The following is a 15,810-nucleotide window of genomic DNA, read 5'->3' as shown; positions in this document are numbered from 1 at the left end:
GCCTTAGGGCAGATAGCCTAGTATAAACCTATGATTCAAGTTAAAGCAATTACATGACTTGTTATGCATATTTACTTATACAAGAAAATCATCATGCTTCCCCTTGATGTTCAATGTAGTGTATATCATTTATGACAAGTTAAGACAGGGTTATTATACACAAGCCTGTGTTATTAAATCCTGTCTTATTATCTAAATTCAGCAGACTGCTTCATCTTATATGACAATTATATTTTATGTCTAGATTTACTAAAATCATACATTATATAACTATTGTGTTTTTTTTTGTTGCTTAGTTATTTGAGAGCCCACAAGCTGTAATGCTTATTCTTATTAGCTCCTTCCAAGGATGTTTATACAATCCATAGACTTTAAATTATGAGACCCTTCTAGTTTCTTATTTGTTATAAGTATATTTCCATCCTTACATACACACATACACATATCAGTACTTCAAGCAGAGGCAACAATGCCCACCCAGTTTTGCCAGAATACCTTTCACTAGTTCATGTGGTGTGTTTCCAGGCTGTCCTTAATCCAAACCAATATTTGTCCTGTTCCATTTCACCAGCCTGTTCCATGCTGTGGCCACTCTGCCAGTGAACCACTCAACACACCTTCCATTTCCACAGAAGGAAATCTGATGACTCTCTAGCACTTCCACTTCAGAAGACTGAAACATCATAACCTCGAAATTCATAAGCCTGAAACCAAAAGCCTGAAATTTCAAAAGCCTGAAAACACACAGAATACATTTTTTTTTTATTTTACATTTGTTGACCGGGATAGTCCGACTGGAACAAAGTTCATTTACAGCGGAGGCCCGGGGAGATAAGCTCCAAACATAAACAAGAAAAAAAGTAGCAATTGAAATAAAACATAGATATATAACTGATATAAATTATAAGATAGAAATGCAGATAAAAGAGCAGAATGCAGATAAAAGTACATTCAGACTAAAAATGGTACAATTATATAAGTAGGTTATTTCATAAGGTTACATAGGTTCACATTGAATAGACACGAATACAGGATAGAAATTACCCTTGTTATAGTCAGGAGAAATTAACAATATCTAATAGATAAGTAAATAACATAAATGTTGTTGGTTTAGCCAGGCTTGTCACAGTGGCATAGCCAGTTTAATGCCAGATCTTGTTTAATTGTGGCTTTAAATTGGCATGTGGAGGAGAGCAAGGTCATGGCAGCTGGAAGTATGTTCAAGGTTCTACTTACAGAATTTGCAAATAGGGCCATGCCAGCAGCATTGTTAATTTTAGTTGTCTGTATTTGTAGCTTATTAGATGAGCGGAGCAGTCTTGTGTTATTATGGGGGAGGATAGAATTTCTAAGAGCTGGAGTATTGTCTGGGTTATAGAGGATTTTGTTAGCCATTATCAGCAGGTTGTACTTGACAAGATTAGGAAATTCCAGCCATCCAAGCTGTTTGAGGTTGATGCAGTGGTGGGTTCTAAATGGAAGGCCTGTAGCAAACCTGGCAATGTGATTATAACAGGTTGTTAGTCTGTTAACTTCAGATTTACTTATATTTGCTAGAAGGGGGGAGGCATATAGGAGTGTTGAAAGTAGGTGTGAGCGAGCAATGGCTATTTTAGCTGGGAGGGGTGAGGAAGGCTTTGATTCTGTAGAGTGACCCAAGTTTTTTATTAATGGTCTTGATTGTCTGACTTACATTGAGGTCAAATTTTAAGTTATTGTCTATAGTGACACCCAGTAATTTTGTATTGGGGTCAGGGGAAATGACTGTCCTGTCTTTTGCATTTATGGTGAAGGAGAAGGGTACAGACATTTGGGTTGGTGGGAATATGGGCATTTTGTTTTTTTTGGGATTAAGTAGCAGGCGACGCTTGGAGAGCCAGTTTTCTATGGCAGTGAATGTAGACTGGGTATCCTTCTTTAGATCAGTGGGAGATATGGCTGAGCAGATCAGAGTGGAATAATGCTAATATGCCAGTACAAAGACACACAGAAACACATACAAAACAAAGCATAGCAGTTGTCACCAAGTATGAGCAGGGGAGCAAGCACCCCTGCACCCCCTGCTACTTAAATATATCAACTCCAAGATTGCACTTATTGTAGTGAAGTGCAATCTCGGAGCTGATATATTTAAGTAGCAGGGGGTTGGGGGGTGCAGGGGGGCTTGCCCCCTGCTTATACTTAGTGGAAAGTAATATGGTTTATGCTGTTTAAAGTCAGTATATGTATTTTGTGTGTTTTCAGGCTTTTGAGTTTCATCCATTCCTTCTGGGATAGACACTATGTTGTTTTTGATGAATATAGTAGCTTCTTCTAAGTCATTAAAGGTTCTCATCTCAATGGCAAAAAGTATTTTTATCTTGGCTGGAAAGACCAGCTGTGCTTTAATGTTGTTTTTCTTTCAACAGTTTTATTATTGGTCAGACATTTTTCCTTTGCTCTAGTATTCTGGAAGAATAATCATTGTCAAACCTTATCAGGCTTTGTATTTTAAGGGTGATTTTCTCCAAGCAGATTCTAATATTAGTTCCTTGTCCAGAAATGAAAGAAATTGTATAACTATGGATCTAGGTGGAGCATTTGTTGAGTTAGATGCAGGCTTCCTCAGTGCTTTATGCGCCCTTTCAATTCCAAATGAAAGTCCCTCTTTCAAGTCTAAAAATTCAGGAATCCAGGTTAAGAATTGAATAATGTCTTCTCCTTCACTGTTTTCAGTAGACCAAAGATCCTTATGTTGGTTCTCCTTTCCCTGTTTTCTAAGTCATCTGTTTTGTTAAGCAGCCATGTATACTGTTTAAGCAGAAATTATTTTTAGAATTCTTCCTCTTTCTCCCTTCAGTGTCATTTAGAGACGTCTCTATATTTATTTTTGTATGGTGTTGCTGTAATAGTTCCTTAAGAGTAAGTCTGTTTTTGAGAATTTAATTTGAGGTTTTCTGAGTCATTTTTAAAGCCATCAATCTTCAAAGATAGTTCCTGTAAGGTAGATGTCATCAATTGCAGTTATTTTTCAAAGCAGCATCTGGATGAGAATTCCTTGAGTTGTTCATATTCAGTGACTCAATATATCTCTAAGTTACTTGTCAGGAAAAGTTTTGTACATCTCCACCAAAATTGATATTTATGTAGTTTAGTAGTTTATCTATAGATTTCTGATGTTTTAAACTTGAAAATACAAATTTCCTATATTATTATACTAGTTTATGGAGCTCTCAAAATTCACTGCTCTCAGTTGGCCATCTAGGCTCCACCCCCAATGGCCCTGTCATCTCACGTGGATGAATTAAAGATACTGAAGGAGGCAGAGAAAGGAATCCAATAGCAATTATCAGGTTTATAAGCAGAGAAAGAAGAGTTAGATGAGAAACTATAAGAGCAGGAAGATGCAGAAAATTGCGAGAAGTTCCTTTTAATAAGTGTACCAGAGGGAATGGAAGACAAGAATTGTTGGCAATATGTTATAGACCTCCTAAGTAAATAGTCCGGGCTGGTGAAGGAGGAGATTGCTAGTAGATAGAGTGCACAGAGTTTATTCCCCTGTGAACTCTGCAAGGAGATTCCCATACCCTGTTGTATTAAAGTTACAAAATTATTTACTCAGTAAGAGACGTTAGGGTTACTGTGGAAAAAGGGAAAAGTATTACCGATCAGAGAGAAACAGATCTGTGTTGAGCAAGACTACTCAGCTGGGACATGGGCAGGGAGAAATAGGTTCATCCCACTTAGTGCAAGCTATTAGACCTTCAGTTTAAACTGGACTGTCCAGCAGACTTTAAAATCTTTTTCCACTTGCAAGTCTGGTAGAAAAAGAACTGCATCATTACAAGGAAGTACAAGACAGACGTGAAGAGACTAGACAAGTAACACAGACAAAAATTAATTGGAGAAGGGAAGGGGGGGGAGGCCTATAGAAAGAATGCTGCTCAAACCATTCCCAGTCTTCAAGCAGAAAATGGTCGTGAGACAGAAGGAGGCAGAATAGCATGCAAAGAAAGTTAAAGATGCCTTTATGGAAACAAAAGCGAGAAAAGCATATGAGTCTGACTGTGGAAGAAGAGCTGTAAGATGACTAAAAAGGTACTTTGACTTTTTGTTTGATAAAAAGATATACAAACTATTGTAGTTAACGTTGTGCTATAGTTAACATGGGGAAAGCAATATGCATGTTACACTGATGTAAGTACAGTTGCTTTGTTAGAACTGGGCAGAGTAAAGTTACTGGACTGTTTTAAATGGTATGATTTAGTTAATATTTGCACTTGTATCCCCTTTCAGTTAAGAGATTATAAAAAAATAAATCTTGCCTTGAAATGGGCAGCAGTTTATGTATATTATATAAAGTTTAGATATATACTTTGGGGCAGGGTGAGGTAAGCTATTGAAATTAAACAACATATATGAGTAGTGGGAGGGGGGATGGATCCAGTGCAATGTACTTGAGAGACTAATCCTAAAGGGGTCAGAAAACTCAGTATGTTTGTGTGATGGAAAGGAAAATGAGAAAAATGTATATAACTGTTCCGGGGGGGGGGGGGGGTTAACATTTAATAAAAAAGGCTCCACGGCTAAAAAGCTGAATAATTTATTAAACTGTGCAGTCCATTCGACTCAGCACCACAGAATGTAATCCACTTGTGAAACAGGAACCACAATAACACGATATTGCACAAAAGACAAAATTCAAAGTTAAGCGCTTTCTCCTAACAAGATGTCAGGCTTCTTCGAGAATAACATCTATATATAACGGGGACTTTGTCTTCATTTAATGGTTCTGAAGAAGCCTAACATCTTGTCAGGAGAAAGTGCTTAACTTTGAATTTTGTCTTTTGTGCAATATCGTGTTATTGTGGTTCCTGTTTCACCAGTGGATTTATATTCTGTGGTGCTGAGTCGAATGGACTGCACAGTTTAATAAACTATTCAGCCTTTTAGCCGTGGAGCCTTTTTAATTATAGTTTCTGTTTTTGGCTGTTTTTTTGGGGATTAACATTTGACATATATAGAAGATATGCGCCGAGAGAGAACGAGTGCTTGTACATTAAGGGAAGCACAGTGACGTGAAAGGGAGTACGAGTGACATTTTAATGTATATAGTTAAAGAAGAGGGAGTTTTTTGGTCAAGGCTTATATTGTTGATACAGCTGCTATTCTACAAAACTATAAAACAGAAAATGAGGATTTTAAGTACAGAGAAACTGTTAAGAACAGATGGTAAGGGAAAAGAAGCTAGATTTGAGGGCAAAACTGTTGAATGGAATAAAAGAAAGCAATGTAAGGATGGGAACTAAAATAATATGGCATGTTAATGGACTGGAAGAAGAGGGAAAACATCACAAGATTCCACAGTATTTAAAAGGACTGTGGCCATTAAAATTCTGCAAGAAATGCAGCTAAAAAGGGGAGGAGTGTCTAAACTGTCTAAAACGATGGCAGGGACTAGGTTACTATGCTAAAGCAGTAGAAGGTGGGAAAAAGAGGGGTAATCACCGTGATTAAAAGGGGGCAAATGTATTGATTGAGGTTTGTAAAAAAAAAAGATACACAAGAAGATGTATATTGTTACGAAAATGTTGGGAAAATAACACTGGGGAACATTTAACTCCCTCCCAGAGTGAAAAGAGCAACTGTGGAGCAGTTCATGAGGGAAATGGCTTATTATCAGGGGGTTCTTAATAATAGGGGGAGACTGGAACATGATAGTAAACAAACAAGACTTAAGTGGAGGACCCAGAAATATAAAACTGACACCTGAGGCCAGATATATTTGGCAGCTAATAAAAAGCTATAGATGGGTAGATATAGGATAGAATTAGGGAGCTCAAGATAATTTTGCCTTCCAAGTAAGTAGAGAGGGGACACTGCCTGTGCTGGATAGAGTATATGTTTTATCCAAGCATGAATATTTAATGACACAAACTGAGATGTATCCTATTTTAGTCTTTTCCCAGATCATGTGCCCATGGAAGCTCAATTAATAAATATTCTCCAATCTTATTAGAAAGGCATTGAAGGGCAGCTCAAACTAAGGGAGGTTTTAAAGTGTCTGCTAAAAAAACTTGAGAGATACAGACCTCAGAGGATAAATGGGGTCAGAAAAAGGTGGAATTAAAACACTAACTATAAGAACAAGAAACAAATAACTTGGAGGGAATGGAATGTGAGATATGAAGGTAAATTGGGCAAGATTAGGGCACTACAAAAAAGGAAGGAAACACTGAAACTACAAGAAGAAAAAATGGAAAAGGTATCCGAGGAGTGAAAGAGATGCATAGAAGACAGAATGCTGAAAAAAGGCTGCAATAACAACCCTACATATCAGAAAATAATGGCATAAAGCCTTAGAATACAGAAAGAAGAAAGACAAATACTCTTTTAGAGACCCAGACTCGGGGCTTTTAATACAGGATCCAGACCAGATAGCTAGAATATTTTATAAACTCTACCAAGTCCTACAAGCTAAAGCCAAGGAAGGGGAAGATTTCTGTACAAAAATGGAGGCTTTCCTACAGGAAATGCCATTAAGTAGTATAACGAATGATGAGGAGGCAAGCCTAGCAAGGCCAATTACAGCACAAGAGATATACCAAATGAAACAACAGGCAAAAGGAAAATCACTGGGCTGGGACATAATAGCAGTAGACATCTGGAATGAGATTCAGAAAGACTTAATCCCAAGTTAGATGGCGTTATTTAATAAGGTACTGGAGAGTAAAATGGTAACAAATTTCTTTAAAGTAGCAATAATATCTGTTATCTCAAAGGAAAACAAGGACCCCTTGCACCCTGGTTCATATAGGCCAATAGCTATCTTATAGCATGAATATAAGATATTTGCATCGGTACCAGCAGATAGTATAGCAGGTGTATATTACCATGTTGAAAGAAATGTTCGCCGAAAATGTCTTAATCGGCACAGTAATATCGACTGGTCTAAAACTCAAACGGCTGAGTAAACAAATTTTTTCCGAGGGGGGAAATATCGCTTGGCCGTACAGAAAAAAACACACTTGCAAACCCTATAACGTGGTGGGCTTTGCCCCCACACACTCCCAAACTAAATATACCAACTCCAAGATACCACTACAGTGGAAAAGGGCAAATCCCCGATGATGGCCGAGTGATTTTTTTCCCCTGGGAAAAAATTTGCTGACTCAGCCATTCAGGTTTTAGACAAGTTGATATTACTGTGTCGATTAAGACGTGTTTGGTGAACATGTCTTTCGACACGATAATATAGACCCAGTATAGCAGCCTTGCTGCCCAAGTTAATAGATAAAGACCAGTGTGGCTTTATAAAGAGTAGACAGAAATTTGATAATATTTTATTGACCAACATAAGAGTACAGAGGATATGAGGAAACCCTTAGTAATGCTAGGTTTAGATGTGAGAAAGCCTTTCATAGATTGCATCTAGATTATCTATGGACAATACTAACTAAAATGATCTTTCTATGGCAATTGACAAACTTGTCGATAATCTTTTATGAAGGAGCAAAGGCAAGAATCAAAATAAATGGAAGGGTGACTGAATATTTATTACTAAAAAGGGGCACAAACTGGAATGGCCACTGTCCTCTTTAGTATTTGCTATGTATTTAGAGTAAATGGCAATTAAGTTCAGATATTAACATGTAGAAAAATGTCCCACAATTAAAACGGATTTAAATTAACATTGTTCACAGATGATACAATATTTATAACAACCCACTTTATTGAATATATTAAAACAATTCAAAGCAATTTCTGGCTAAAAATAAATGCAGATAAGACAAAATGTATTTGTATCAACTGTAGTCCACATTTTGACTTGATACAAAGATTTCCTGCAATATTAGGCCATTATAGAATAAAATATTTAAGAGGTTTGGATTACAAAAAATCATAGGCGACTCATGTAAAGAAATGTGGGCAAAACTAAAGCACGTGATCAGATTGTGTGGATCAATTCAACCAAACATAGATCAAAGGATGCAAACAGTGAAGATATTCAATATGCTATTGATATTTGTATATCGGACAAGCCATCATATATAACTCCAATCAAAAAATGTGAGAGAGATGAGTAAGAAAATAGGCAAATACATATGGGAGGGGCAGAAGACATGGGTATGCTGGGGCACAATGCCAGGGCCGACAAAAGAAGGAGGGTTTAATGTGCAAAACCTAGAGGATTATCATGCAGCCACCCAAATGCGAGTACAATACTGTCTACAGGACTCAAACTATAAGGCTAGTTGAAAATAGCTTTTGTTGCTTCTGCAAATTGAGCAGCAAAACAAAAAAGAAATTGAGATGTGGATTAAAATAAAATAAAAACAGAATAATAACAAATGTTAAGTTGTCAATCTCGCCTTCATTCTTGCTGGATGGGTTCAGAGCCGATCCTCGGCTCCGACTCGGCCAATACTAAAGCTCGAGAGCTAATTCCACTGGCTCGAGGCTCCCCTATATCCCACAATGCTAGGCGGTAACTACTCAGATCTCGTTTGCCGCTATAGCTGACGAGGTGTGCTTTTCTACCGGCTCAGGCAGGTTAGTCAAATTTTACCTTTAGGTACTGCTAATAACCCCCCTTTTTAGTTCTAATACTTATTCTATAGTTTAATTCTAATTTTTAGTTATATCGACCCCTATCTGTCTAACCCTTCCCCTTTTACCCTTGTTCTAGGCCTTCGGCCCTTCCCTCACCCTAGTCCCTTATTAGATTAGTGTTGTAGGGGCTTGTGTGTGTGTTTCTGTGTTTACAGTAATATTTTATTTTAATAATTTTTCTGTAGAGAGTGTCTGGATTGTGTGTGTGTGTTTTCACAATGTCTAAAGACAAGGTCTCAGGCTTCAAGAAGTGTGACTTGTGCTGTCAGAAAATGTCTCTGACAGACGGTCACACTTCTTGTGTGTATTGCCTGGGGCCTTTGCACCTGCAGGACTCTTGTGCTTTTTGTCATGGTTTTAGCCCTAGAGTCCTGCAGGAATGCAAGAATAAGCTCATCTTGTGGGGCTTATTAAAGCCTGAAGGCCCCCCGACTCAGTCTGTGTCGGGGAAGCCTTCAAAAACTTCCAAGCAGTCAGCTCCTGCTCCTGAGTCGACTGCTGAGAAGTCTAAGCAGGCTTCGACATCGGCTTCGGCCGGAGCCGATGTTTCTAAGCCTCATACTGTTACCTCAGCTCCGGCTGGAGCCGAGGCTGATAAGACTTTGTCGGCTCCGATACCCTTATCGGAGCCACATTCGAGAAAGAGGTCCAGGTCCCCCTCTATCGGATCCGTGCACTCGGCGCCAGGATCCCCTCTCCTTTCGGAGCGAAGTCACAAAACTCATTCCTCTCGGTCTTCCAGATTATCAGACCATGATTTGCAGAGGGTGGTGAGTAGACTTCTTAAGTCCGAGGCACTGGCCCAAATGCTGCATAGCCCGACTCACCAGTCAGTGGCTATTCCCTTTCTCCAATACATTCCTCCTCCGACTCCTTCGAGTTCGGAGCCAAGGCTTGTCGGAGCCATGACTGTCGGTGCGTCGGATCCGATACCTTCCATTTCGGTTCCGTCGTCTGCTCCGATCTCCTCTTTGGAGGGATCTCGGCGCCGAGCTTCCCTCGTCGGCTCCGAGGGGGCGAGTGGCATCGGACCCTTGTCCGACCCCGCTCTCCGAGCTTCGGCGCTGGTGAGTTCGGCTCCGACATCGGCTTCGGAGCCGTCTCTGTCGGTGCTGGGGGAGGTCCTTGTCTCTTTGGAGCGAGGGCCTCGGGCCTTGCCTGACAGAGGTGCCTTCGAGGTCATGCGGAGCGTGCTAGAACCAGGTTCTGCCCCACAGTCAGCTCCTTCAGCCCCTCAATCTACAGTGCCTGCGGTGATTTCTACTCACCCCCTTGTTCCACACCACAAAGAGCCAACTCCTCAAGATTCCCCATTGGGAATTTCCTCCTCTTCCGAGGTCTCTCCTGACCCTGCAGGAGATCCCCCAAGGAAGAGGCAGTGCAAGAGGAAGCACATTGATTCCCCTGAGTCTATCACCTCTGACACTGACTTAGAGGAATCCGAAGGGTCCCCTCGATCCCCCTCTGAGGATGTCTCCTTTGCTGACATCCTTGAAATCCTCAAACAGAGGGGGAACTGGCCAGCCCTTAATCCTTCGGAGGATGAGTCAGTGTATCTTGAGGCATTTGGTTCTCACCCTTCTACCTCCTGGGTGTCCCCTCCCTTTGACCCCCTTATGGAAGTGGTGGCAAGGAAGGCTTGGACGGCTCCTGACTCAGTGGAACCCACCCCGAGGAGACCATCCAAATTTATTACTGCCCCCAAAGACAGAGTTTTTATCCAAAGGTGTCCCTGTTGATGCCATGGTGGTGGCTGCGGCCACAAAGAAGGAGTTAGCTGATCCTTCGGTTCCTGTCCATCCTCCTAATAAGGAATCTAGGACCATGGACAGGTACGGCAAGTGGATGTTCTCATCAACAACCTTTTCAATGCGGTCACTGAACTACTTATGCCACTTCACTCGTCTCCAAAGAGATTTACTCAAGGATATGAGTGAACTGATGAAGGATCCTACAGCTGAGGGGTTCAAAGACACAATGAACTCCCTGTTGGCAACCCTAAATTCCATTGTTAACTCCTCCATGCGTCTGGTCTCATACGCAGCAGATGGGGCGAGTAGAGCCGCAGGCCCAGATGTTGCCTTACGAAGGCATGCCTGGATGCGGCTATGCAACTTTGCGGACCCTTTCAAGGCATCCTTCACCAACTCTCCCTTTGATGGATCATCATTGTTTGGTCCACAGGTGAAGGATACATTGACCAGGTGCGAGGTAGAAGGTAAGACTCTCTCTGCCATAGGAGTCTGTTTTTCTACCCCTTCTAGACCCTATCCCAAAGGTCAAAGGGGAGGAAATATGTGGTTCCGCAAACAATCCCAGGGAGTCTCATCTGACGCACAAGGCTGATTCCCCTCTAGAGGCAGAGGGGGGAATAATAATAGACGCCGCCCTAGAGGCAGAGGAGGTCCACAAAACCAGGGTAGCAGAGAAATGTTCTCTGACAAACCCTTTCAGCACCCCTGAGGGGCTGCCCGGCTGTCCGCCTTCGGAGGCAGTCGGGGGAAGGTTATCACTGTACCCAAAAGCCTGGCTTTCCCTTACTCAAGACAAATGGGTACAGTCGATCATATCCGAGGGTTACAAAATTCCCTTCAGTCACATTCCAACCCAACCAAAAAGATCCCTTCCAGACGTTCCACCCGGTCTAAGGGAACAAGCAGCATTAGAAATTTCGAAGCTGCTATCAAAAAGAGTCATCCAATCAGTCCCGGCAGACCAGCAAGGATCCGGAATCTACTCCAAATTCTTTTGGTACCAAAAAAAACAGGGGACTGGAGACCCATACTGGATCTCAGCTACTTAAACAAGTTTGTCAAAAAAACAAAATTCTGGATGGTCACGCTACAGTCCATTCTACCCTTCTTGGGTCAGGACAATTGGATGTGCTCGATAGATCTTCAGGACGTGTACTACCACATCAAAATGAACAGACGCTCCAGGAGATATCTCCACTTCAGGCTGGGAGCCAGTCACTACCAATTCAGGGCCCTGCCCTTTGGTCTCACTACAGCCCCCCGGGTGTTCACCAAATGCATGGCAGTGGTCACGGCTCACTTGAGACGTCAAGGATTCCAGGTGTTTCCATATCTGGACGACTGGCTCCTTACTGCCACCACCAGACATCAGCTTCTCCTATCCAGGGACTTCACCATTCAATCTTGTCAAACTCTAGGCATTTCAATAAATTTCGAAAAATCTGCCTTGTTGCCTTGTCAGTCTATTATTTTTATAAGCGCCACCTTAGATACACAGACCCTTTCAGCCAGACTCACAGAGCAGAGGGTGTTAGACATTCGAAACCAAGTGTCCCTTCTCTTACAATGTGTCAAAGTCAAAGCCAGACTGGTGTTGAAGGTACTAGGACTAATGGCAGCAGCTATTCCCCTTCTCCCCTTAGCTCGCTTTCACATGAGGATCCTCCAATGGATGCTTTTCACTCAATGGTCCTTTCAACAACTCCCGATGTCCCATACCATATTGATAACTCAAGCATGCAAGAATCAGCTGTCTTGGTGGATCACATCACCTCAACTTCTCTGAGGAAGACCCTTCACTCCCCCCCCCCCCAGTTGCCACGTTGACAACAGATGCCTCCCTGATCGGGTGGGGGGGGCATTATCAGGGCAGGACAGTCCAGGGCATGTGGCAACCTTTCGAGTGCCACTTGCACATAAATGTCTTAGAGATGAGAGCAGTGCTTTTAGCGTTGCAAGCCCTTCATGACTCTCTTCCCAAGGGGACTATTGCAATTCAAACGGACAACATGTCCGCAGTGTGGTACATCAACAAACAAGGCGGAACCAGATCATACCCTTTATGTTGAGAAGCACTCAGACTTTGGCAATGGGCGATCTCTTCTCAGCGTTTTCTGATAGCAACGCATATTCCCGGGAAATCCAACGTTATTGCAGACAAATTGAGCAGAGCAATTCTCATGCCACACGAGTGGTCTCTAAAGAAGTCAGTTCTAGAAGAAGTATTCCTAAGATGGGGCCAGCCTTGCTGCGATCTTTTTGCTACTCCCCAAAACAGCAAGTGTCACGACTTCTTCACTCTCTTCCCATTACCAGGCCATCCCACCAGAGACGCTCTAGTCCACGATTGGCCCCAGGGACTTCTGTATGCCTTTCCCCCCTTTACACTGATACCTCAACTAATTCAGAAAGCCATCGCCTTGAGAGTGACAATGATCCTCATTGCCCCTTACTGGTCTCGACAGATATGGTTTCCCTTTCTTCATCGTTACCTTTTGGAGCAGCCTTGGCATCTGGACCCAGTAAGAGATCTGATTACCCATCAATCGGGTCAGCTGCACCAATCTCTGTCTTCTCTAAACCTCACAGCGTGGTTTCTCCGATTCCAACCTTAGCCAGGCTTCCCTCAATATCTCGATTGGTCCGAGATATTTTGATAGCCTCTCATAAATCTTCTACCCGGAAGATTTATACTAGCAAATGGAAACGTTTTTCCCTTTGGGCATCATCGAAAAACATAGATCCCTTTACTGCACCTATCCAGTCTATTTTAGATTTTCTAGCAGAACTCTTTCATTTAGGGTCTTCTGCATCAAACATTAGAGTTCAATTGGCTGCCATATCAAATTTTCATGTTGGTGTCTCAGAATCCAGCATCATGGCTCACAAACTCTGTAAAGCATTCTTATGGGGTGTATTTCTTCTCAAACCTCCAATCAAAGACCCCCCGCCTCAATGGGACTTCAACTTGGTTCTGGCATCTTTAATTCTTCCCCTTGAACCGGCTTCATGTTCTCTGAAGTTGCTTTCTTGGAAGACACTTTTTCTGGTAGCTATAACTTCAGCGAGAAGAGTATCCAAACTCCATGCTCTGTGCAGTCGTCCTCCTTATTTAGTTTTTCACAAAGACAGGGTATCCCTCCGTACTAACCCATCCTTTTTACCTAAAATTTCTTCTCAAATTAACCTAAACCAAGTTATTGATCACCCTGTTTTTTTGCCTAACTATTCAAACAGGTCAGAACAAAAGCTGCATTTTTTGGATGTTCATCGCCAACTGAGATATTACTTAGACAGGACTAAACAATTCAGGAAATCTGATCAATTGTTTCTGTCATATGCAGAAGGTAAATTGGGCCTTCCAGTCACTAAAGTATCCCTTTCTAGATGGCTCACTTCTACAATTACCTTCATCTATGAGATCAGACATCACACACTACCCTCAAGACCTAGAGCTCATTCAACTAGGGCATTAGCCACATCCGTAGCCTTTCAGGACAGGTTGCCAATAGATTCAATTTGTGCAGCAGCCACCTGGGCTTCTCCTCATACATTCATTTCACATTACAAATTGGACATGGTTTCCAGAAGCCGTGCCAATTTTTGTTCCACTGTTCTCAAGAGTCTGTTCCGATAGGCCACCCGGGATAAGGTGCTAGGGACGCGGTCCCATCCAGCAAGAATGAAGGCGAGATTGACAACTTAACATTAAGAAGTTATGTACCTACCATAACATTCCATGTTAGTTGTCTTCTTCTCGCCTTCTTTCTTGCATCCCACCCTCCTTCCCCCAAGCCTGGACAGACCGACCGGAATTCTTTTGTATTTTTCTTCCGAAAGTTGTTACTCCCACACATTCTCCCACCTCTTCTATCTTTACTGAGGTCTGCCTTTCCTTTACGCAGATTGTTTGAGGTGGGTTTCCCTACTCCATTCTATGGAGACTAGGATTGCTTGGTATAGCTTTCAAACGAGATCTGAGTAGTTACCGCCTAGCATTGTGGGATATAGGGGAGCCTCGAGCCAGTGGAATTAGCTCTCGAGCTTTAGTATTGGCCAAGTCGGAGCCGAGGATCGGCTCCGAACCCATCCAGCAAGAAAGAAGGCGAGAGGAAGACAACTAACATGGAACGTTATGGTAGGTACATAACTTCTTATTACTTGTCAACATTACCTAAAGTTCTATACAAACAAAACAAATATATATAGATGATGGAGCATTTGAACTAAATCCAGTAGGACTAATTAAACATACCTTTTCTCTAAATGATAAACTGCTTCACAATTGGCATGAGAAAGGAAAAAATAGTATACTAAGAACAATTAATAAAGGGAGAAGGAAGAAAGCAGTGGTCTGAGATAAGGTGAATGTGCAAATTAAACAAAAGAGACTGGATGAAATATAGGGGGCTCATGGCTATGTTAGAAAGGTGAGCTAGAGAAGTAAAGCAAGGTAGTAAAGAAAATCCACAGCTGATCAGATCAACTAAAGAGAAAAGGGAGAGATTAGAGAGTTGGCTATTTCAGGAAATCAGGTTTACCAAAATAGGGAGGTGCAGTAGAAGACTAATCTCAAGATGGAAAAAAAAACTAGGAGCTACAGGACTAAGTGACAGATGGTATGAGATGTGTACCAACATCACTAAAGAGACTAAGGCATGAACGGTTCAGATTTTTCATGGAAATGCTTGCTTAAATATTTTTATACCTCAAAAGAAGTAAATAAAATGTTCCTGGGAGATAATTCAGATTGTTTGAGATATCAAACAAGGGGGGGAAGGTTCATGGAGACATTTGTTCTTGACATGCAGCAAACTAGAGACATTTTACAAAGATGTGGCTAAAGTAACTGGACGAATCTTCCTGGTAAAGTTCAGAGGAAGGCTGTCTCCTAGGTCATGTTAAGGCAACTCAGGGGACCAAATATAGAAGAGCCCTGGTGGCATTGTTTTGGGTAGTAGCTAAAAAGGTTATCACCAAAAACTGGAAAACTATAGTAGGACCTACAATACATGAAGCATTCAGACAAATGGAGGAACTTGAGGTAATGAAATAGTGATGTTTGGAGAAGGAGTAATAAATACCACAGAATAAAGTGGCATATATGAGAGGAGAGTTTGAATACATTAAAGAGTGAAGAGGGCATATAAGAAATAATGAAGCGAGTAAGTTACTATGCAAACATAAGTATTTGCAATGGTAAAATACCGAGTAACCTCACAGTGCTTATGGTAAAAATATCTTTGTTGAATGCATGAAAAGTATGATAACTTCTCTGTTTAGCACTGGAAAACTATCAAGATAATATATTTAATGTAAAAAGGATCATTTGCCAGATGGGTTAGATATTTTTGGATTACGATGAACAGAAAATGCTTATTGATAGGAAAAAGCTTTGAAAAGGGATGAATAAAGCGGATATGTAAAATGTAGGAAATTAGCTATGTGGAACAAAAGTCAGCAG

The sequence above is a fragment of the Protopterus annectens genome, chromosome 8.part0 (genome assembly GCF_019279795.1).
Source record: "Protopterus annectens isolate FY-2018-M chromosome 8.part0, PAN1.0, whole genome shotgun sequence".
Classification (NCBI taxonomy): Eukaryota; Metazoa; Chordata; order Ceratodontiformes; family Protopteridae; genus Protopterus; species Protopterus annectens.
The sequence above is the reverse complement of the archived record's forward strand: the minus strand, read 5'-3'. Positions refer to the sequence as shown.